The 25,230-nt window shown below is 44.6% G+C and overlaps 1 protein-coding gene across 2 annotated transcripts in view; it reads left to right on the top strand.

The window, feature by feature from the left end:
- Positions 1-210: 210 nt before the first annotated feature.
- PAPPA (pappalysin 1) overlaps positions 211-25,230 on the top strand; it is a 234,598-nt gene continuing 209,578 nt past the window's right edge. Inside the window, exon 1 of one of the 2 annotated variants that reach the window (XM_054221055.1) lies at positions 211-266. The gene's annotated coding sequence lies outside the window, so the exon portion shown is untranslated. Of the gene's footprint in view, positions 267-15,262; positions 15,308-25,230 lie in introns of those variants that run through there. The other variant, XM_054221056.1, reaches the window with a different exon arrangement.

Genomic DNA, 25,230 nt, shown 5'->3' with positions numbered 1-25,230 from the left:
GTGAAAACTGACAGCGCAAGCTGGCCCTGTTTGGTGGGAGGACTGGAGTCACCTCGCCGTTCCTTGTGTGCATTGCGCCGGCTGCAGCGGGGTTTCTTTGCCGGCACGCTGGATGCAGAGCTGGGAGAAAACGTGAAGGAGTTGCCAGGGGCTGTCTGGATGAGCTGCGTGTACGGAGGAAGCGTGAGCTGTCACACCGTGAGCCATCACACCAGCTATTTGGCAGTTGAGGAACCCTTCTGCAGAAACCAGGCCTTCTCTGAAATGTGAGTTACACCATTTCTCAAAACTGTACGTAGTAAGAAATGACTGGGAGGCCAGTGATTCATTCTGGGTTAATGTAAAGGTACTAGAGGGGCTAATATAAAGGAAGAAAATTGATACTGGCTTTGCAGTGTTTGTGGTTCAGAAATGTGTACAAATGTTTCCCAGGGAAAGAGTGGAACAATCCAATGCAATATTAAAAATAAAAAATACCCACCCAACAGCAAACAAACAGCCATGGGGATATAGGAGCTGGTAACAGTGTTTGGGTATCTGTAAATCAGTGCAGGCTGCACAGGTATTTGCTTATTGCTATACATTTCATTGCAGCTGAAAGGAAAGGGCCCTTGTGAGATGCTAGAAACTGTATGAGAAAACTTTGCTTGAATTGTAGCACTGCGATTATTGTGTCAAATACGCTTTGGTGTGTATCCGTGGGAGTTACACGAGGGACAGATTTGACCCTTTGGGATGAATACTCTGGGGAAATTAAAACTAGCTATAAAAGCTATATATAGTTGAAAAGGCTATGGTAACGTTTTATATGGTCTGAGCCATGTTCTATTCTTTACAGAAACCCATATCTGTAAAAAAGCAATTAGAAGTGCTTCCCTGAAAAAAGGCAATTGAAGGCAGTGAATGAACTGCAGGAATTGTACAGTTTCCAGAAAATGGTGGTAGTGAAGCATTTGTGGGCTCCATAAAGTCACCATAAATTCCTAACTGAATATGGATTCACTCTCCAACTCTAAAACCACAAGATTTATTTCCTGCTGGCAGGGGAGGTGAAGTTTGCAGAGCTAGATCTGTCTCGAGCGTGCCAGCAGGTGGTGAAAGCACCCGTATGTTCCCAACATCACCTTGGTTGGCCGCATCCTTTCACGATGAGAAGACAGAACTGGGTTGGTTTTTTTTGTTGAAGACCCGTCTGTGCTTTCAACACACGTAATTGTATATGGGTGGGAAGGTTTACTAGCGTACAACGTTTCCTATTGGAAAAGAAGGATAAGGTGGTGGGTACACTACTGGTTTCACTCAGGAAGATCTAGTTTTGGCTCAGGCGCTGAGTCTGAAGCCACACGAGCTCTGTCTGCCTGGGCGGTGGGATGCTCGCTGGGGACTCCTGTGTTTTGTGGTATCAACCTAAACAATGTGGTACAGGTGGCTTTGTTTCCTTTCCATGAAATTCCCTTTGTCCCCAAAGCGGGGATGTTTCATGGGGATGTGCTTTCAGGAGCAGGGATTGCTGTGGATGATGGGCTTTTTTGTTGGTTTTCCTTTTTTTTCCCTCGCTGCTCATTCCCGTTGGTCTGTTCCTCTGGGTCCTGGTTCCAATGTAGTTCACTTCCAACTCACATCTTTTAACCGTGCTGTGCTTCTCCTACTGCTGAACGTAAGGAGGACATGAGTGCTGGCAGCCAAGACTTTTAGTTGCTGACTGCCTGCAATAGTGATAGAAATAAGCATATTAATGTAGATTTGGGGTGGAAAATCTGGAGGATAAGTCACAACTTAAGGTAGGATGCAGTAAGACAGGGAGATGTGGGCTAAAAGTCACTGCATTGAAATGGAGAAGTCTGCGGCTGCAGAGATTTGTAATTATTTGGGCCCTGTCAGAGATGAATGGCTATGTCTCTCTCCAAAGTCATCTGCATAGCTGGGTAAATGTGATTGCATTGATTTAGCGTGTCTTCAAGAGTCTTTTTACAACCACAGGAGCTAGAAATGTCTTTTGTTGTTGTTGGTTTTTTTAATGAAAGCTGACGTTCTGGAGCACAAGTCAGCAGGAAGTGGGGGTAAGTTTATTGGCTGTTTTGGTGGGGCCTGGAGAATAATTCTGCCTTTCTCCTGCCTTTTGTCTATTCAGACTGTAAATTCATTGAAGCAGGGACTGCTTTGTACTGTGTGTCTTTATAGCACTTGCTGCAATGGATCTGCGCTCTCAGCTAAATCCCCTAAGGCTTAACAAAATATAAATTAGGATAATGGTATAATAAGTTAAATGTTAAATGGTTGTGGGGGGTAGTTTATTTGCATGAATTATCACCTTAAAAAATGCCAACAAAAAAAGTCCTTCTGAAATCCTAGCGGGAGTTTTAGCTTTGTGGCAGGAACTGTGCATTATTCTACAGTGTTGAGAAGAGAGGGCAGTCAGAGGGTGGTTGTGCCCCGTTCTAATGGAGAGGACGCAGGCTGGTTTCAGACTTCTGTACCCCAAACTTCTCTAAACTGAGTCTGCTGTTAGCAATGGGAAATTGCTCCCTGCAATTCCTTTCCACAGACTTCAGTGATTCAGTGATTACTTTGTGTTGCACAGTGCCTTGGGCAGAGCTTTGACACCCAGGAATACATCCTGGAAAGATAAAATAGTTTCTTTTTCCTTCAGCTCCTGTGCAAAGAGATCTTCAACGCGTTCCATGTCTGTTTTGTAATGCTAAACTGGGCAGATGTGACAGAGTGGAAGAGTGCAAAAGAGCTGCAGCAAACCTGATGTGGTGACATGCTGGTGTGGGATTTGTACCTTCCTTCATATGACTGCAAATAAGGCTAGGAATGGTAAGACTTTAGGATCCAGGTTGTTGTGCGTGTATAGGAGCTCAGAAGAGATGTGCAGAGTAGTGGGAGTCCCCCAAAATCCAGATGTGCTCATTTATGTTGTGCGACAAACAGTAATCTTAATCCCACCCAGCCGGGTCCCAGCCCTCGCCAGAAGTTTGTTCTCCTGCCTGCAAACCCACCGCCTGTCGTCTGCATCCTTTTAGATGCCTTGCTTAGGGCAGTGCTGAGACCTGTGGGTCCCTCCGTAGTTTAAGCTAGTGGAAAACTGATCTGTAGCTCTTGTTTTTAGCATAGTTAAGATCATCATCAGCAAAACTTTATATTGCTCAGCTATTGTGAGTCCTCATGGAAGTGGCCAGCCTGTGTTGTCAGGTCAGCTGGAGGCATAGTGTTTGAGGCTGTGCAGTGCGAAGCAGCCCTAAAGTTGGCAAATTTTACTACTTTCAGCCCTATTTGCAGGTTGCTCAGTGCAGTGATGCAGTGGACACCCCGTATCCCTGCCTACTCCTTGATAGTTCCTGGACGCCAGAATACCCCGTCTGCATTTTAGCGCTGTTTGAGTCAAACATCTGTGTACCTGTCTCTCCGACGCACCCGCTTCTGTGATGGATGGCCCTTGTTTTTCCACTTCCAGAGCAGACAGCGCAGCTCAGACACACCAGAGAGCGCCTCACGCCAAACATAGCCCCGTGTAAGAGAGCCAAGCTGAGGCCAGTGGTCTGTCAGCAGATAGTCCAGCTTGGGAGGAGGCAGAAACGGGATTTGCTGTGAGCTTCGTGCCAGTGACAGTACCGCGACGTTATTTACTGTAGATTAATGTGGGAGAAGGTCCTTGCCGACAACCCCTGCAAAACAGTTCAGCTTCAAGTGGAATTACAGTGGTCCTTTTAGATAAGTGTATTTTTGCCAGCTGATCCCCAACAGCACTCCCAGTGGTGGGGAAAGCTGAAACTATTACTGTAAATACAAAAGGGAAGACATACTTGGCATCCCTTTACATTAGAGCTGGCTCAGAAGAGCGTCTGCGTAGCTGTTCCACTGCCAAGATGGATTGTAGTCAGATAGTACACATTGCAAAGGAACCAGAGCACACACTGAGATCTGTTGGGGTTTTTTTAACAATAGTTTATTTGTGTTTCAAAGGGATAGTTACAGGAATCCAGATCAATATGCTTGTCCAGAACTGTGCCTTCCTATTTTAGGGCCTGGATGAATAGGAGGTTACTTGAGTTCACATGCATATTGAGGATCGGTGCCTGCGGTAATGCAGCCTCCCGGGTTTCTTACTTATCCTTTATGAAAGTGAACGTGAAAGAGCTGCGAGGCTGAAGTTGCCATTGTTCTGGTTCCTGGAGTTTTATTTTTTTCCCAACAAAATCCGTGTGGCGGTGCATGTTGTGAGGCTCTGTATGAACGGTGAGGTCGTGTCTCAACAGGAGATGGTAGGAGCCGAGCACTCCCCATCCAGGGTGTTTAAATAGACTTTGGTTGAACCATCTGAGACGCGTATCCAGAGAACATGTTGGGCTTTGGACCAAATTGAACACTTCTGAAAGGGAAGGAAGATTGTCGGTTTCAGTTAAATGTTCTGATTTTTTTAATGGAAAATTATAAAAGTACAACTTCGCTTTGATGAAAAATATGTTTGGCATTTCCCAGTCCCAGGTTTTGAAACTATCTGTGTATTTTCATGATTTTAGCACTCTATCCCATTTGTCAGGATAAGAAAAATGGTTGACTAATGGAGTTGGTTGCATGGGACCAAAAAAATTATGCCTGGTTGGTTCTGTTTCTGAGATCTTTCGAAATGCTGTTTCAGACAATGAGTTGTAATTGCTTTGAAAATCTTGCTTTATGACCTGTTTTTTCTCTACTGATCTTGATATATTTTTAAGGGACACAGGCAAAACAGGAGTTTGCATAGCCACAGGTACTTAGATGCTGAGGGTAAGAGTAAGATATTCTCCTATATAGCATTTCAAGCCCTGATTTATAGCAAGCAATAGGTTTCTGACAGTTTTAAGCAAGCGTGTACCACTGCTGCACCTGGGTTTTTGAGGGCAAAATTGCGTCCATTACTGGAGCATATACGGTATCTAGCTGATGATAAATTATGCTGCTCATGCTTTGAATGGTGCCACTGCATTTTTTGTGAAGTGTAGACTCAACAAAGTATATCAGCAGACGGAGGCAGTTTCTTCTGAATTTCAACCTATGACAACTTTCTCAACACACATGGGTCTACGTTGATCCAAGGGGCTATCTTGACGGGTGCGTTCCAAGACAGCAGTGCTTCAGAGTTCAAATTCTGGTGTCATCTGGCACATTTCTGATGTCTCTGGCTTTACTGATGACATCCTGCTTCATGAAGAATTTTGGCTGGTGCACGGTGTTCTCCTTTCAACTGTTTTGCATAGCTGAGGAAGACACCATCCTGACTAAATCAGTGTAGTTGCAGCAGCGTGTCTGGTATTTGCTGTGAGAAGGGCTTCTTTAATCCCAGCTTGCTTTTCTCTGTTTTCCTCCTTCCCCCATGTGTTTTGCATTGCCCAGCATGAGAAGTGGGGCAGTCGCTGGTGGTGGCAATGTTGCAGGAGCAATAAGCACTGTGGCAGTCCCAGGGGAGGGCAAGAGAAAAGGAGTTGTGGTTCAGCAGGGATTACACAGCCCTCACGCTTAATTGCACTGGAAGGCGAATGATTGGAAAGGTCGTGAAAAGGATGGTGGATTATCTTCTGTTTGCCACTGGTTTTGTTGGTTTGTTTTTACCTGAGCTGATGGGATGGGGGAGCAGGGAAGACTCTTCCTAGACACTCCAGCACTGCGAGTGGAAGAAATGGTTTTAAAGGCTTTAAAGAAGCAATGCAAGATTTCCAGAAATGCATGAAGTAGGAACCAGGCATAATTGTGGGAGATATTTTGAGAGCCAGAGCTCTTCCCAGATCCAGGTCCCTTTAAAAAGAAACCTTTAGCATGTTTCTGACCCCACAGAATCAGAGGACCGGTCCGCCACTGCTGTGATGAGAGGGACAATGAGAGCACGGTCCAGAAGACACTTGCACAATCCTTTCTGGCCCTGGCTGGGACTTGAAGTCCCATGCTGTCCTGAGCATACTCGAAAACTCTGCGTGCTGACATTGCCTCGCAGATAACTGGCTGGGAAAGGATTTCTTCAGGGCTTATACTCCACCTCCACCCACACTTGAAGTCCCAGAGTCACCAAAGAAAGTTTAAAAATATTCTGCCAAATGTTTGCTCAGTTAAATCTTTTAGGCCTTTTTGTATGTAACCCCTGTTTTGAGTCTTGATTTTTTTTTTCTGTTTTTTTGTTCCTGTCTTCAATTTAAAAAGTTTCCTTTCGGGGGGGTGATCCTTAGGAGCTGGATGTGTAGGAGACTCAGAGACTGCCTTAGCAGTAGTCACCTTGCAAGTACTCCCATGCAATGCTTTTCTCTGCACACATTTGTGATCTGAGAGTTTTATTTAGCACTTTTTGATGGGAATCAAGTCAGGGTTGGATTTCAACATCTCTTGAAGAGGGGAAGCGCACGGCGCAGACTGCATTGCAGGGAAAAACACCCAGCACGTCACGTGCCTGCTCACTCCTCATTCTTCACTTTGTTCCTTGAGTTGGGGGATCAACCTCTATTTGCCCCTCTTCAGGAGTAAAGTCTCTGAACCAGATGGATGACTAGAAGTCAGATGAGTTCTTGTTTCTCCATAACAAGAGATACCCTTTTGTTCTGCTTTTTTGTGCTTTGCACAACTTTTAGAAGAAACAATGGGCTTCTGCATTTATCATATCTGCAGCGTGATGCTGTGGGATCCCTGCGTTGGGTCTACCTGTGCTTCCCGTAGAGGAAGAGCGGGAGAGAGGGCAGGGTGCAGCTTCAGGCTCAGACCAAGTCACTTAATCAAGCCCTCCATCAGGAGCTGAGAAACATGCTTGGGACAAGCTTCCAGCCCCTGTTGGCTCTTGGATGGAGAGGATCACGGTCTGTCCCAGCAATGGTTCCCTCCACCACCGGCGTGGGGGAGGTACAGTAACTTTGATGTATGGTCAGTGGTTCCTGTAGGAAGTTTATAACCTGTTCATTTATCAAGATTTTCGATGTGTGCACGGCTGGAGAGAAATGAAAGCAACAGATTTATTCCTTTAGGAGGTGGGTTAATCCTGTTTCAGCAGTTCCTGGGCGGGGGTGGGCAGGGCGAGAGGCAGAGCTGTTTCTGTACGTCCAAGGCAGCATGCTGTGAGGTGCATTCAGATGAGTTTCACCTCAGCACGCACACTGCGTTGCCTTGGCTTCCCTAGCAGGTTTGCTCTTCAGCATCCCAAGAGAACCCCCAAACAAATTACCAATTACATTTTGTGCTTTAATTAAACAGAAAGGTGGGCACACGCTTCAGCTTCACTGTGAGCCACAGCATTAAACAATCTCTTGAATGATTACAGACACAGCAAATTGGGGCTCCGCTCGCTGCCTTTCTTCACGTACTGGTGATCTAACTCAAAGATTCCCCTGTGAATGGTGAGTTTGGTGTCCTCCTAACCTGCCCCAGAGAGGCTTTGAGACTTGGGGGTGGTATGAAGAGCCTTGAGCATCTGTTGAAGTCGGAGGGAGCCCCATGTTGTTAAGGGCGGGCTGGAAGATGCTCAGATTCCGACAGCATCTGGGCCCTGCGTGTAGGTCCTGATATTAAAGCAAGGACCGTATCCAAAATTTGTGCCACAGAGGGAAGCACTGGGAACATGACAGGAGACCAAAGGTTGAGCTTCATTTCCATGTGCATTTGCATAATTGCAAATGCATGAGATGCACATTAATAATCACTCTTGCATCTTTATCATTCTCAATAAGTACAGAGAAAATTTCTTGCTCTTGGAGTTCATCAGCAATAAAAACCTGCAGTGTCCTCATTCTGTAATCGCAGGGAATTAGGGACACCTTGGGAGGGACATGTTTTATCATTCTGTTGGATGTGTCTGCCCTTAAATCTGGAGTCCATAAAATTTAACTCTGGACTAGCTCTGGGCAAGAGAAAGTAACTGTGAAGGGAAAAGTGCTTTGAAATTTTTATCCTAGGGGGGATATTTTGAGGAGCTCAGAAAAGCTGGCACCTGGGTCCTGTTGAATTTCAGTGGAAGTTCCACTGCCTCTTGCTCCATTCAAAGCCTCAGCAAAACCCTATGGGGCATGGCCAAGCGTAGGTGTAATTCTTTTTGGGTGTTCTGTGCAAGGACTTAGTGGGACGGATGTAGAGCGTCATGTCGGATGGAGCTGGTTGCTCTAGATGTGTGGTCTGTTACTGTCCCTGCCACAAAGACTTTATTTCTCAAGTAGACAGAACAGAAAAAGGATTGGCAGAAGGAATGCAGAGACAGAGGGGTTTGCATATCAGAAAAAGCTCTTCTTTACCAGCTTGTCTTTTTTTAACCTTATCAAACTAAATTCTCAAGCTTATATTTACTTTGCAGAGTTGTTCCTTCTGACCCCACTCTTCTCCATTATACCCTGATGGCATTACTGAGTTGCTGAAAATGGCAGTGGTTTTAGGCTGGAATGTGATAGATTTCTGCAAGTGATTAAATGATGCCGTTGTCAGTTGCAGGAGGGACCTGTCTGTGACGGCCTTGATTTGATGGACCAGTGCTGTGTTCCAGCCTGGAAAGTCTGGGCTTTGCTCATGTACTTCTACAATGTTTTTGTTACAGTTGGCCTGAAAATGAGAACTCAATTCAACAGAAAACATTTCTTGACTTTCTAATGTTTGTTTTCATTTTTTCTCAGATTTAAAACTTTTAACATTTTTCAGGATGGGGGAGATGGAAGGATATGATTACATCCCTCCCAAACCATCACTGTCCAGTGGCTTGGATTGAGATGACTCAGATGCAGAGTCCTTCTTTTCTTTATTTGGGCTTTAAGTCAAATCTAGGTGGGTACCTTAATCATGTTAGAGGGCATTCTGGTGTAGATTCATGAATCCCATCTTGATCGTCTTTTAAAACAATAGCGTAACTAAACGTATCACTACAGTGTTTGGTTCCACAAATCAACGTTTTCTCTAAAACCAAATGAATATCAATAAGGTTCACTGCTATTGTTCCTTTATCTTCTCTGCTGTATGGGCTGTAATTATGGAATGTTACCTTAATTGGTGACAGCAGGATAGGCTATGTATTTACCGCTGCAGCATCTCAGCCTAATGTCTCCTTTGGGATGTCGGCTTCGGAGTTTTCTTAGTGAAAAAGGAAATCTTCATTAATTTGTCCAAAGAAGCAACAGCCTGTGAGGAAGGGGCACAAGTTACTTACAAGCCCTGTTCTGTGTGACAGGAGTCCCATGATTTTGCAACAAGCAATGCCATTTTTCAGGCACCCGCTTTGCTTTGGCAGGATAAATTTGTTGCTGTTGATTGTCTGCTCCACTGTCTGGTGTCCGAGGGATCTGGGAAACTGCTGAGTGTTCGCATCATTGCCTTTATGCTTCCATTTCAGATGTCTTCAAATGTTTCTAAACTTAACACTTAGGAGACTGAGCCGGCATTGATTGGTTTCTCTAAAGCAGAGATCTCACGTTTTTCTTCAACGGGATTTCACTTTACCCTTCAAATAATGTTTGTGCCCTCAGAGTCATTGTGGTTTCCACGCTTACTTTGAAACTGTATTGATCATGTAATTAAAGTGTCTTCTGACCACCTCAGGAATCTAGCAAGATTGAGACCTAGGCTTTCTCGGCTGGTTTCAGAAACCTCAGTCTGTCCTTCATTTTAATCTCAACTTCCAACCTGATTCTTGCAGGTACTTGCAAATCTTGCAGTCTGTGCTCCTCAGAGTCTTCAACCGTGCAGAATTCAGTCAGTTAGAGGATTTAGGTGGCTCTCGGTCCTGCGCTGTGTTAATTCCAGCCTTGCATTGCAGTTGGCTCATTTTAGTGGTAATATACTTCTGTCCACGGGCCCCAAGGAAGACACAGGGAATTGCTGTGCCAAACGCATGGAGATACATTTCCTTGGCCTTTGCTGACTTCCAGCAAAGCAATGGGAAAGATTCTAGTAGTTTTTATTTAAAATTATACATCTGATGGAAAGATGAATGCAACGATCATCATTTACTGTTCAAAACCATCATTGGTTCACTTTACGCTGGCTGTGAATAATGCCAAAGGCACAAAAAAACACTTTGGAAAGATGAAATTGTTGATTGACTAAAATGAGTAGTACTACAAAGTGAGTCAATAAAAAAGAAGCAAGACTGTCAACCATTCGATCTCTTTTCATCTCCACAGTATCTTTCACAGCTGCTACTTCAAAGCCCTACACAAAATTATCAATACTTTAAAAAGCTGTTTGGGATAGATAATACAATTCCAGATGCAGCTAAATTATTTTGGGAAAGAAAGGGTTTAAAAAAGTTGTTTTAAGGAATAAAATACATGCTAGTAACAAGAGGAGGCAAGTCAAGAGTGAATGCGAGTACACTCTGGCAGAGAGCTTCCCAGCTGAGGAGTATAATGCAAAAAGCCTATTGGCCAAAAGTTTTTGTCCAAGACTTCCAAAGTCCAGCATTACCTATAATCATGTCCAATCTCTGCTGATCCAAAAGCCCAACTCAATTCCGGCTGAAATTAGAAACCCATGTAGAGATCTCAGATTGGTGAAAAAAAGCCTGTTACCGTGCATGCCAGAGATCATTCCTGCTGCCACATTCTGGACCAAGTGCAATTTCTTCTAATAAAAACATTTCTGGCAAAGCTGTACATTAAGAGTTAGTGTAATCGAATCTGGATGTGAGGAAAGCATGCAAACTTGCTTCCAAGTCAGCAAGAGTTAGGCAGGATTTAATCCTCCATGTGTTTTTATTATGATATAAAAAGCTGTTATATTGGTATTTTTAATACATTTATCAAAAGGAAACTGCAAATCCAAAGTCACTTCCAAATTTCCCACTGATATAGGAATGAGTAGCTGAGACAATTCTGAAGTGAACTCAGGCAATGGGATTTTGTAATATGGGTTTAGCTGCCAGGAGACCAGCACTCGGATTTGACTTTTAACCAGTTCACACTAGACCTATGCAAACGTTTTCCCTGAGCATTTGCTGTAGCGTGAAGCTGATTTCTTTTTTTCTCTCTGCTCTGTTTATGCACATTTTCTGCTGGCTTTTCATGAACATTTTAGCAACCCATAGAATCTCCCGAGATGACAAAGCCCATCACCAGCCATGCACCAGCAGTTCCCACCACAGCCAGCACCACTTACTTAGGGGCCTAAGAATAGGAGGCGGCAGACATTTCTATTAAGCCCTCTTTTTTTAAAAAGAGCTTGGCTCTCATTTACTCGTCTAAATAAGGTCCAGATTTTCAGAAGAGCTCAATAGATTGCGTGCTGAACACTTGTGAAAATAGAGTCTACATTTCACGTCTACTCTGGGGCTCAAGGTTTTCAGAAAGCTGGCCTCAAGTTTCTTGTTCTTGGACAAACAGGGAACGTTTGGGGGATACCTTGGGGTTGATTCTGCCTTCCTTGCTCTGGGATTTCCAGTGGTCTGACGCCATCCAGTGCGAGTGGCCGGCCTGGCGTGACTCCTGTGGGATGCTTTGGGAGGAAGTGGTAAGGCGCCTCCGATACGGGGGACGGGCATTTCATTCCCTGCTCCGCCACAGATGGCCTTCAGGGTCTTTGGCTGGGATTTTCAGGCTTTTTAATGGTTGGTTGAGGGTCAAAGGAAGTGATTCAGCTTTTGAGTCCTAAAAATAAGATACTTTGAAAGGACCTGATTTTGAGACCTACCTCTGCTCTTTAATATATATATCCCAACTTAGGTGGGGCGAGTGGAGGCACTCACAGTCATCACTCAGTTTCTGTCGCAGTTGGTATGCTCTGACTTCTTGGTTTGTTGGTTTGCTTTTTAAAATTCTTGCCTCCTAGGGATTTGTGTGGACAAATGCATTAATGCTATAAAAAGGGTTTGGGAACTAAGCTAATAGAGACAGTGTAAATCCCATGTACCGGTTCTGAAGCCCAATTTAGAGCAGCCTAGGGGCATCTCATCATCTTTTTATTCCTTCTCAGTACCAATTACTTTTGGATGCTAAACAACCTGTCCTGAAGCCTGACTGTACTACAGCATCTTTCAACCTGAAAACCCCTAAAACTACACAGCAAATATATTACATAAACCATACAGGGATCGTTTTACCCATCTTTAGAAAGCAGCCTCTTGTGGGTTTGGAAAGTGTGAGAACAGCAGTGTTATGCAGGAAGCATCGTTTTTAATCAGGATGCTTTCATCTACACAGTGAAAGTCTCTTGCCAAAAGCTCTCTCATCTCTGACCCCTTATGCAGTGATATAATGTAGTTCCTCCTGGGGCATGAGAGACGCTGGGGTCAGCCTTGCCATGTAGTCTGAATTACTGATATTAAAGAGGATAATTGGCATTTCTACCACCTGGTACAGTTAATAAGACAGCATCCAGATCAACTGTCTAGAGCCCTGTAAAATAATCATAAGGAGAATACAGTTCTTTAATAGCAGTAAAAGTATAATAAGGTCCTCTAAATAGAGTAACAAAAGTTGAACGAACCCAATATTAAAACACTATATGTTATTATATTTTTTTAAAAGTCCATAACAGAGAGAGCCTTTGGCACACCAGTGTAAAATCAAATTTAACAAGCAAGTTAAATAAGCAATTAGGAGTGGGAATTTTAAACTTCTTTCCAGTCTCAATTGCTCTAATTTAGCACAAGTGGAGATCTGTCTTGTGCATTGCATGTGATGGCCATACCTGAACAGTGGCGTTATCAGAAAGACTGGCATTTTTAGAAAAAGACTGAAGACCTGATTCTCATGGTGGGTCACATTCCCAGAACTGACCCTTTCTTCCATGCCTTGTGTCCGAATGCTCACCCAGGATGTTGGAGGCCCAGATTCAGTTTTCTCTTTTGCCTGGGAGAATTCAGACCCAAATCTCCTTCTTTCCAGAAATATCTCTGCCCAGGGAGCTGGTGGTTCTGCCCTGAGTGTGTTTTCCAGCACTGCAGTTCGTTTTTACTGGTCTCTTAATAAGAATGCGGGAGTCATTGGATAAGGAGGAGGGAAAAAAAATCTGAGGCCTTGTAAAAAGTGCCTTTGCCAGTGGTAGGAGACCTGAGTTCCAGCCGTAACTCCAAGGTTGTTTAAGTGTTTTTCATGGAACAGCTGAGCAAGCAAAGAAGCAAAACCGGAGGAGCTTGGGGAGTTCAAAGGAACCGAGTGAGGTGCTTTTAGGGTTGGCGGAAGTTTTTAGGTTGTCATTTTGAGCATAAGAATCTAAATCTGAAGATCCAAGTCTTATTTTGGCCTCGTCCTGACACACTCTCAGAAAAATTACCTTTGTCTTAAAAAATGCATATACACCAAGCAACAGGCATATTTTTTGTTGGATGAACTCTCCCAGGAAACCATAGTATCTTTCTAGTTCAGCCACTGGGATTTTACTGGCAAATTGCACATCAATGTGTGAGGTCCTCAGATGCTGTGAGCTGGAGGAGCTCCATGACTGATATTGTTGGTATTTGCATTTGCACCGGTGCCTTTGAAGAATCTGGTCACTTATAGCCACAGAGAAGACAAGCGTCCTGTCTGCTTTTCGATCAGATGAATCTGGTGTGGACGTCCTTAAAATAAGGTGGGATTTTTAAGCCATTCTCTTCAAGTGTTGTTACAAGAGAGATTTTGCAAAGCTGGACTGGTGTGTTGCCATCCCTGGCAATTCTTTGTTGATAATGGACTCCATCACCTTTAAAGGCTCTGTTTCTGCAATTATTGGAAATGTCATGGCTGGTAACTGACCAGCAAAGTAAAGACAACCAACTGTTTTGGAGGAGTGAAGTGTCTCGGCCACATTTTGCTTTGCCATTTTCATGTAGCATCAGGAGCGTGTCCTGGTTTAACTCTCTGCTCAACAGCAGCAGAGCAGCGGCGCTGGTCCTGCAGTCAGCACTAGGCATGTCCCTTTTCATTCTCCTTTGCATGACCGAATATTTCCCTTTAGCGATTTTATTTTTTTACAAAGAAACTTTTATCTGTAGCCACACGTGCAAAACTCTCAAACGGGCTGTTTCAAATCTAGTCAAGGTCATTGAAAAAAGATATTTTTTAAAGTGGCTAGGGCTCTTAAAAGTCCTTTTGGATTCCCCAGAAGCAAAAAAGCAGCATTTACCCTATAAGCCTTAAAGATCAAGGACTTGAGTATCTTTCAACATCCTAAAGCCCATGCAGACTTTAAACTGGTATTCCCAGCTCATTCGCCAAAAGAAGAGGAGGAAAATGAAATGAACTAAAAGCTTTTGCCTTGAGGTCTGGTGCAATAGGCCCTTCTGAAGTCTGGAGTCGGAATTGTTTCAATCTATGTAAATATTGGGAAATTAAATTCCATATGTCCCATGCCAGATGCTCCCAGCTGCTGCTGCTGTGTGGGGAACAGTAAGTAGACAGTTTAGCCTTGTCAGGCGGAGGAAAAAAAAAACATAAAAATTAGAAAGGGTGGGAGGGGGGCGGCTTGCCATTTTGGGGTCAGGAGGGTAATGTGCACAAGTGGCTATGCCAGTGAGCTGACAGGCCACATCACTGGACAGTTGTAAGTGCCGTGTGAGGCTTACAACTGGAAGACCCCAGTGAGAGCAACACAGGACTTGGCGTGAGAGCTTGGCTCTAATGTATATTGTTTATTTCAAAGTATGTAGAAATTGCGTGCATATGGGAAGCAGTCAGGTTTGGACCGTGAGCGGCTCGAGTGGGTAAATCTGATTTTGTTGTAGCCTGGGAAAAATGGCTCAGAGCAGGGAAAGGCCCCTCGCTGCACCAGACATCGCCACTGACTGCACTGGCCACTTGTCACCGGCCCTTGCCGGCCATACCCCACCATAGCCCTTCTCCATCACCCTGGCTCAAGCCTTTTGGTTGGGCCTTATTTGTGTCTTGCGGCAGGCTCGCACATTTGTTTAATAGGTTTGTTATTTATATCACGAGCCTTGCACTGTGGAAGGGAAAGAAGTAGAGGGACGCAACCACAATTTTAAATGACCTGTGCTTAAAAAAAGCACACACGCCCTAATGAAACTAGAGATTTAGGAATCCTCGTGGAAACTCCAGCTGCCTAAAAATAGGCAGTGCCCCTCTCGCATCCGCAGGGATCCTTCTCTGCGCTGCCGGCCCACGGCGCAGCCGCGGCTGGGCCCGGCCCTCGGCGGGTGGAAGTGCCGCCAGCTCTCCCCTGCTCGGGCCCACGCTCGGGCCTCCCTCCCCCTTTTTATTTTTATGCTGTTTTTTTTTTTTTTTCTCTAACGCGGTGACAAGTGGAACCGTCTCCAAAAAAGAGCGGCCTTGTGGCTTGCCCTGACGTGGCTGCAGACGTTCAGTAAACACGAGGGAAGCCGGAGCCCCGTGGCCGGGGCGAGGAAGGCCGAGCGGTTACTCAGCGTTCGCTGTCTGAGAAGGTGAGGCTCACTGCAAAGAAGCCCTGCAGCTTTATTGTTCTAACCTTTATTTAAATATAGAATCTATAACCCGTTTTTCCAGAGAATTTAAAATAGCGTTTTTCTGCTCACAACCGCCCCATCCAACTTCTGAGGTATCACATACTTACGTATTATTTTATGGGGCTGACAGAGTGGGAGTCTAGGGGGAAAAAATAGCTGAAATGGCCAACAGCAGCATGTGGAATAAGCCCATATGTGCGTGTCTCAGGAGGAAGGTCGGCTGTCGCCAGCCTGCCAAAGCCCGTGCTTGCTTTTACGTTAGCCCGCCATGCTCCTCCCGCAGCTCCCCGGCACAAGGGGCTCGGGGAAAACAAAAACCAACATCTTTTTGCCAACAAAAACCACCGTTTCCCCACGCAACGCCCACAAGAAGGGCTCGGGACGGGTGCCCCCACCGTCTTGCCTGAAAGAATTATTTGTAAACTTGGTCCAGTGGAAACATATCATTAGAAGTGATATTTTCTAGTGGCACACCTGGAAAAAGAAGCGTGTGTGTTGGGGAAGAGGGTATCAAAGGAGGGTGGCAGTTCCCTCGGTACTGCCGGAGCTGCTAGGTCTGGCATGGCCATCCCGCTCTGCCACAGGGTTTGCCTGGCCACGGGAGACGGGGTCTCTGAGACAGGCAACAGCCTTTTGGTTTCTTGTATGTCAGAGGAATCCCTTACAGCATCCCCTTCGTTTCCTTTTAGTATGTTTTTCATACTTTGCTGTAGACTTTTGCCATAGAGAGAAAGGCAGAGAAGCCGTGAGGAAAAAAACCCCTTATTCTCAGGCCTGTTTGCTCCAAAGCAAGGCTTATTTTAAGCCATGAATGCTGATACTGTGGTATTGAAGTCCCTGTGAAAGTCTGGGCCCGGGGTAGGTAGTGCTGTACTGACACTTGGGTCTACATGGGCAAGACAGACAACCCGTGTGCCAGGAGGCTGGCGTGGCTGATGGAGGGTCACGTCGGAGCTAGGTCTGCTCTACTGCCCGCGTGGGGCCCAGAGGCTGCTCGGGGATTTTGTGTGTTGGACGTTTTCTGTGTGGCTGTTTCTGCCCTGTTCTCACAGGCAGAAGTGCCTTGTTCTGCAGTTTCCTCTCGAAAGAGTATATTTTAGGGACTTGAACCGTATCAAAGCAGTCAAGGTGTGCATACGGGTATGCTAGAATCTCAATGAGTGCACTTATCTCTCGTGTATCTCTTTCCCTGGTGCTTCCTCCTCTCTGTCAGCTGCTTCGATGATCCTATAGGATTTAATTCTTAATTTTCAGTGTTTCTGAAAAATTGGTGTTTTGATTATCTTATGGCTGACCAAAGTTGCCTACCTGTCTCCCAGTCTTGAAAAATGGGGCTGGAGAACTCAAAAAGTGCTGGAAAATTATGGGTGAAAGATACGGGGCCACGATGTGTAAAGTAAATGTAAGCTATCAAAAGGTATTAACCAAATCAAAATGTAATGAGGGTGGTGAGTGTGCGTCCATCTCATCAGAGGGTCTTGGAAAGGTGAAGTATGTTTGTGGGGAAAAGTTGCACTGTCTTTCTTTGAAAAAGGAAAAGGAAATATCTTACACTGAGTTGGTTATCTCAAGGTGAAACTGTAGCGTACACAGGGCGAGAGGAAAAGTTTTCTTTTCAGAGTTCGACAAGATCTGTCCACCGATTTTTCTCAAGCAGGTTTCTCATAGCCAGCCAGGTAGATATGAAAGCAATGATCCTCCCTGTCCACCTGGTGTTTTACACGGTAGTAGTAGTCTTGGTGTAAAATCGCAAAGGAATTTTTCTTGGATTTTTTTTTTCCACTCAAGTGAGGTAAAATTACTGGTCCTTTGCCACTCCTTTTGATGGATCAAGTTGAGGTAGAGGATTGTTTGTGTTTACCATTCATACAAAACTTGTATTGCATAAAATCTCTTTGATGCTCCTAGAATAAACTTCCAAACAGTTTCAAATAAAGACTATGGCAGCAGGTTAATCAGCAACTCAACCAACACATTCTGGTATGAGTTCTTAGATCAATCATTTTTTCCTATGGAAATATACAGAATTGCTAAGAGAATATTGTGTACGTTATCACAGACAACACACAAACAGTAATTAAAGGGGACTGATAAGGATCTAAACTGAACAGAAAGTGCAGAGATACAGGAACAGGTTTGAAAGATTTTCTAAGATCTCTGCCTCTATGGTTCCTCTGCTGCTGTCCAATATGGCAGCTAAGGTATTTACAGGAAAAAGTGACTTTTTGGGAGTCCTTGTGTGAGCATAAGTTGCTCATAATGTGTCTTTCTGACCAATGTCTCTAAACATGTGGAATGCTAATTGATCTTTTTTCAATTTCTGTAGTCACATGGGATTTGGGTTTCCTTTGAAGTCCTTAGTGAAAGTTCAAGTTGGTTTTTATTTACCATAATTTATTTACCTACTTATAACTGTGAAAAAAGGGCACTTCTACCATGATGTCAGGGGGCCAGCCCTCCTCTCTGCTCCCCTCCCACAATGTGACCATTATATCAACATATGGCAAACATTTCTCCTATTCTGTGTTTACTCCCAGCAGTAAAAATTCAGTAAAAAGCCAAGGGCCTTCCATGGGGAGGGGAAAACTCAACTACAACCTTCAGGACAGGAAAAGCAAATACACTTTTAACAAGAAAGTTATTGGGACATTGCTAAATATTTCCAAGAAATAAAATAACAAAAGAGCTTGTATCCAAGAGGAGTCACATATCTTCAGAAAGTATAAGCATCATGGAAAAAAATCCCGAAGGATTATTATTGAAAGGTTAGCTGAAATTAAAAGCACGTTTATGCAGCCAAAGGAGTTTTTGGGCTTTAATTCATTAGCTCAGGTTTCATCTACCAGGATTCCGCCCCCGGCACGTGTAATAAGATTAGTTCATTAATCGTCAAGTCCTTGGGAATTAACATACTAGAGGTGCTTTTCTCCTCCTCTGCAAAGTCCCCCTGGATATATAAACACAGCAGTGATTTTGTTGAATGTGGGATCAGAGTTAGTCGTGCCAGGTTTGGCTTGATGAGAATGACTGAATCCTATAAACAAGTGAACAGTGGGAGAAACGTATAAAGAAAAAAACCCTTGTTTTGTCTTTTAGAGTTGTACTGCAATGTTTGGCTGATCGCATACGGAAATCCAGTGTATTAACTCTTTTAAAGAAGAAAAAAGGGAAGAAAGAAAAAAAAGGAAATACAGAGTGGTTTATTTTACAGGATAATTACCCTGGGAGCTCTGCTCCCTACCTGCCATCCCATTAGAAAAGTGAGAACGAAAGGTCAGGAGGGGACCCAAGCAGCAGCTGGGCATGTGTGCAGTATGGATGCGTGCGCATCCTTGGGCCAGGCTTGGGCAGAGCCATGCGGAAGCATTTCTGCCTCCCAGAGAGACGTGGTTTGTACCTCGGTGGAAGGGACAGCAGCACTGTCCTGGGGCAACACTGCCCTTGCTCAAAAGGCAGAGCAGTCAGTCGAGTTGCTCCTACGGCTGTCTGAACGTGGGTGGAGGGAGCGCGTGGTCAGTAACGTGGGAAAAGGATTTGGGGACTCTCGTCTTCCTTTCCCTCGCTCAGAGTCTAAACGAGGTCAAGGCAAGATGTGGCCCAGTCCTTTACACTGACCGTATGGGAAAGAACCACCTTTGTAATAAGGTCTTTTAAAAATCACTTGGGTCATGCGCCCATTTACGTTGTGCCATGTTGCCATGCAATTTAAGCAGATTAAAAACACATTTAACAAAGTGCAAGGAAGGAAATGCCCTGATCCCAAGTGACAAGGGTCAGAAGTGACATGAATGATTAGGTGCGTTATTGGGTATTTTGATACGCCGTTGCTTAGTTCTGAGGTTCTTTAAGGATTTTGAAGCAGGGAACGTAAGGCATGAGACTCTGGACTCATGGGAATTTTACCTGCCAGAGGATATTCGGCTTTCCTTTTCTTGTAATTTCTGAATCCATTTTTTCTTCTCTCTGCAATCAAATACAAGCTATTTTGTAATAGAGGCATATTTCACTTTTGGGGCTATAGGAAAACATTCCTGACTTTGGCAAAGGAGACCAGGGCGGGATGATTTATGAGTAGAAGATTAAAAAGAGCTAAATATGGCTGCTTGGTTTAAAATAACTAAGTAGGTATATGATAACTATCTTCAAACACATAAATACTAGAGAGAAACAGAAATGTCTAGTTCGAGTCACAGAGGCAAACCTGTTGGCAGTGGAAGGAAAATAAGTAAGACTCAGGCTGAGTATCAAGAGAAAATTCCTAGTAGTGAGACCTCTCTAAAAATCTCAAGGTACAACAATGCTCCAGTTGTAATAATGTCGTAAAAGTGTCCCAGTGCTACAAATATTGTAAAGGGTGCTGGGGATTTCCATTTATTATGCCCAGGTGGGATTCAATAACCCAGGCAAAGGAAGGCTTGATTCAGTCATTAGCCCCTGCAAGGATCTGGAAGGAGTGCAGGAGCAAATCGGGTAAACCTCTCAGTGCCAATAAGGGGAGGGAGACAATGACCAAAGGAAAGGTGAATGTGAAATTATCCTATTTAGGCTCAAAGTGCGATCTGAATGGTGAATGCTCTTAATTGAAAGCATAGCTGCTTTCGTAACCCAATACCTCCATTACTATTTTAGGCTGTAATTGTAGCTAATAGAAGGAAATGGGTTTATATTTTACTAGAATGCATTATTTATCAGTAAGAGTTTTAGGATTCATACAGCGTTGTGGTGAGAACTGCTTGATAAAGAGCCTAAATAGACTGTCAGCTTCACTGTACGCACTGGTTTTCTCGGTGTAAACCCTAAGTCTAGAACAAAGCAAAAAAAGAGAAGAATAGTTCTGTATTGACATGGCCAAATGACACTTTGTAGAGTAAAGGCAGCAGAAATACAAGGTGAGGGTTTAATGTCACTGTGGGATATACAGCCTGTAAAGAAGAAAGAGAGGGAGCAGGGAGAGGACAGAACCTCCCAAATATTCCTAAATCAAGGGGGCAATATGTAGAGGACTGAAAAAAAAGCAATTGCAGGAACCCTTTCCAGATCTGCTGAGCTGATGACCAAGCCCTCCTAAGGTCATAAAGATCCAGGGGGCATGCAGTTTCCTGGAGCAAAATCCAGTACTTATTTCCTTAAAAGAGACACTTTGTCACCACAGGATAAGCCACTGTACTCCCAACAAGGTGTATCCTTCTGAATTTTAATTCTGTTCCGTCCCCTTGCCAGAGAGGGAGCGGTCTGGGACTACAAATCATGGCGTAACATAGGAAAGAACCACAATAAATGTGGTTATCGGGAAATGTTTATAAGTGAAGGGCACTGGGCTATGAAATAGTCACTGCAGCATGATGGTGGAATCCCATTGTTTAGGGCTTTTTTTCAAAGCGATCTGGACAAAATCCTAGAAAATGTCTTTGAAGACAAACCTGCGCTGGCAGGGAGGCGAGCTGGATGATCTAACCGGACTCCTCCACCTCCAGCTCTGGCCATGTGAGCGCAGCTTCCCAGGAGGAGCGCCGGAGCCCTGCTGCCTGAGTCACGTCAGCGGCGCGGTCAGAACCCCAATGGGCGTCTCCTGGCTCCGCCAACGCTGGTGGGACTACTGTGTCCGTAATTCTGCCCTGTGTAAGAAGTTGTTGCGCAACCTGGCCCTTCCATTAGGAAGTGAGCCATCCGAATGAACAATTAACCATGCACATCCTAATGCAATTTCTACACAGTCGTTGCTATTTTATCATCCATGCTTACGTTTTTGTGGCTGCTGCTTCTTTCAAAAATCAAAGAAGACAAAGCAAGCTATTTTATATCTTGTTTTTCTTAGTAATTTATGATTAATGGGGTAGATCTTGGAATCCCTACTCAGTTTTCACTTCTTGTTACCCAGGGCTTCTGTTTATTCATGTTTTGTAACAGAAATAATAAGTATTTCCTTTTAGCCCAAGGCACCTAATCAGGATTAGGCCTGGAGCAGAATATTTTGCATTCTTGCATTCCAGGAGTACCTTGATGTGGAGTTATCTTTTGTCAACTGTAGATTGAATATTCAATTACACAACTCTTTTTTTAAAAAGGTATTTTAAGGCCTATCTGATCAACTGATACTGAACACAGTTATTCTCTGCACCGCATTTCGTGGCTGTGGGTCTTCTTACAAGTTCATTAGCTGAAAGTTGATAGTTGAAGAAGAATTTGGTTTGTGAATCTGCCTCATTGAGGAGTTGGGTGCCGTTCATTGCTGTCTAACCTGTGGAGCAGCCTGCGCATGTCTGGCACACAGGTTGTGGGTCTCAGCCCCACACTGAGCTCAGACGAGCAACTTGTGCTTTTAGTCCCCGGTTTATGCGGTATCTGCAGCACAGGAGTCACCGTATCCTCTCCTACCTGTTGGCTCTCCCTCCTTCTCTGCAGGCCAATGAGCACTATAATGTTTACTAGAAGCTATGATTTAGGTACAAAATCAAGGCTCTTTTGAAACAGCATCTAATTTGCAGTTGCTTGAAATAACAGTCTGTCCTTATACCTCCAGTGGGTGAAGATAAGTGACTTGGAGGGATGCTGATGTCAAATCAAGGCAGTGTGTGTCCTGGATGCTTCTCAGCCCATGCCTCCTTATCAAAGCCAAACTGAATTGTAGAGCTTTTCTATAATTACAATAATAAGCAGCTTTATTTTAATGTAATTGCTTTAACTGAAAATATCCTAATGCGGGGTTTTTTGTTCTGTCTGGTGTTTGGAAAAGTCTCCGTAGCTTTGAGTCACCTATTTTGAATTTTTAAAAGGTTCATGTCTGGTTACAGTACAGACATATTATTACGCATTCAGGTCTTAGTCATTTTGTTCTGCTCCTGCGTCCTGGTGTGCTTATTCACTTTGGTTTATCTGAATAGGGAGGGAGGCAACCTGGAGGGAGTGGGAAGGGTACAGAGACTGAAGGAAAGGTCCCACGTACGTTTAGAACAGTGGGCCTTTACTTTTTTTAAAAAGTATTTTGATTTCATTGACTTATTCTAAATAGTGATACCTTTGTGAAAGAAAGAAATCCAGAAAAACACTGTTTTTTTCTAAGAGACCTTTCTGAGTTGTACACTGTATTAGAGAATCCCATTGAGTTGTAACGTCAGATCTCACCTCTCCAAATAGCTTTTATATTTACAGTGCATTATTTGCTTTCATTTTTATACAAAGGGATTACTTGTTCCTTTTTTATTATTATTATTTTTCCTTTTCCGTTACCGTGCCTGTAACGTACTCAGAAAGCTGGGTTGTTACAGTAGTGCTTGGCAGACCTCACTAGGAACTGAGCAAAACTTCCAATCCCTTGACCTTTGGTTTTCCAAAATTAAAATTTGCAGCAGAAGTGTGTACGTTAGGCTTATCACCTAACATACGCTTATCGCCTAAATGTCCAGGCTGGTGCTGCCGGGTTTGGGCTGCAGTGAACCTCGTTCTTCTCCGCTCCGTCGCTTTTGCTCCCCACCCTTCCTGTTCGAGCTGTGGTCTGTTCGTCCACGCAAGAGATTTTGAATCAGGTCTCCTGAACCTCCTCTCGACCTTGTGCAGGATTGTACAACATGAGTCACTTCACCAGTCAGCGATGTTTGGCCTCATTTTGCCTGAATATCGGGCAAATTACATCACTGGGCTCTTCACGGGACAGTTGTGGTCTCTGGGTCTTCCTGACCTGGTGAGAGCAGCAATAGATGACATGGAGGTGACGGTGCTCAGCAGAAAAAGCCACAGCAGTGTCCCTGGGGCAGCCTGTGTACCTGTGTGGCTCCCTGGCACTGTGTCTTCAGGCTGTGGCAAAATTAGCAAGTGTGAAAAAGGATTATTAAACAAAACTAATGCGGCAGGAGAACTTCTGCGGGCTGAAGTATGCACACTATAAGGAGGAAAAGCACTGGCCAGGTACAAGGATAGAGCATGGGAAAATGGGGAAGGACACATCTGTAAATTAATATGAAGAAAGGAAGCAAATTTCCTTTCAGGCTGTTCTGAACACAGCACTCTGTTTGCTTGTTGTTGCTTTTACCAACAGGGAAGTCGGCCTTTTAAATCTCTCTCCGGCTGTGCAGGTGGCAGTGTAAGTAGCATAAAACAGAACTTGTCAAATCCAGGAATCTGGTTTGTGGAGAGCAAATCCCAGAAAGAGGGGAAAAAAAAAAACCCTCAACCCCAAAACAAAACAAAAACACGATACCTAAACCAGACTTCCACTTCTGGGATCAGATCAAAACAACAAAAAGCCCAGAAAGATTAAACTAAGCTCAACTCAAATTAGTTTATTGTGTTGCATGTTTCTCGAGGCAAAAGAGTTTACTTTGGAATTAAAGCACACACACAAAACACAGCCCTCGACTGGACATTCAGTGCGCTAATAGTTTGCAGAGGAGTTCAGGGAAGTTGACTCTAAAAAACAGATGGGTGTCGAGAGGCACCGTTGAGGTCTCCGCATTCCTCTCCGCGTATTGACATGGGGTTGTTGTGCTGAGATGGTCAGAAACTATGCAGCTGTTTGATTCCTCTGCTGAAACGGCTCTGCACACGTACAGCCGCCAAACACCCCGAAGGGCCCTATATACCCTATACACCCTACAGTGCAGGCTCTGCCAGGGACCTGTCCTGCTGCAAACGTGGGGAGGGGGGGAGGGAGGGCACTGTCAGGGGGCTGGAGACCTCCTTTGGGGAAGTGTCGATGAAGGGCTCCAGGTGGCTCTTTGGAAGCGTATCTGCCTCCATCGATTCTTGTGGCTGTGGGACTGTTGTGTGAGAATTCCCCCAAAAGATTTCTCTCGTAGCATTGGTTGGTAGCATTTTGTAACGTTTTGGCAGGCAGAATCCTGGCCGCAAATAATTAGTGCAGGGGTGGCATGAAATTGAAAAATGAATTATGAAAATATTTGCTTTTTAACTTTCAGTAAGAGCTTTGGTGTCGTGTTTGGGAATAGTTCCTGTTCTATTCCAGCTGCGTTGATGTTTTTGTACTTTTCTGGTTCATTCATCTTTTGAGGTGAGATTTGATGTGAGAGAAAGGCATTTCTTTATGCCGGGGCTGTCCCCACAAGTCTGTCCCCACAAGTCCATCCCCACACGTCCTTAGTGAATGGGGAGAACACAGGCTACCGTGGTAGGAAAGGGTGACTGTGACCCCCTGAGTACTGGTCCCCCAAGGAGGCGGCTGTGTTCGCAGCAGTTCTGGCACAGTGTGGGCTCACGAGCCTGCGACAAGTTCATGTGAAACGATGCTTCCAGGTGGAAGTGAAACCAGTGGTCAAACATTTGGAAACTACAGCCCATGTGACCCTCTTCTACAGTAGTAGAGGGTGGAACCTTCCGTGTTACTCTGAGGAGTGGCAAAGGAATGGAGATATTGCCAGTCTTAGATTTCTATTTTGTTTACTTATTTTTAAGGCTGCGGTCTTGGCAATAGGAAAATGCCAATGGCTATTTGTGCGAGAGCCGCTAAGCTCCCTTCCATAGCATCACTGGGCTGTCTGCCCTGAGAAGGGCATTTCTTTCAAGGTCATCTCCTGAGGACCAAGGATTGCTGTGTTCAGATGAGGGACGGAGTCCCTCCTCTTCTCTCCTCCAAGGTTGCTTGGTTGGAAGCAGAGCAGTGAGAGCTTCCCAGTCTGACTGACTGGGAGGGCTGGGACACGACAGGTGTGAACGCAAGGACGCTATGGAGAGCAGGAAGAATGGCTGAGGTGGAGAACCGGCTGCTCTTTTGTTCTTCTTCCACTGGCCTAACTCCAGGCTCCTCCTTTACCCCATAATACCACCTAGGACACAGCTCTGGTCCATTTGGAGGAGGCACAGGTAGGATTACAGGGCGCTCTGGCAGCAATTAGAAGCCGGCCACGAGGCCTCTGACACCACTTCCTAGT

The sequence above is a fragment of the Rissa tridactyla genome, chromosome 14 (genome assembly GCF_028500815.1).
Source record: "Rissa tridactyla isolate bRisTri1 chromosome 14, bRisTri1.patW.cur.20221130, whole genome shotgun sequence".
NCBI lineage: Eukaryota > Metazoa > Chordata > Aves > Charadriiformes > Laridae > Rissa > Rissa tridactyla.
Note: the sequence above shows the minus strand (reverse complement) of the source record. Positions and strands in the feature narration are given on the sequence as shown.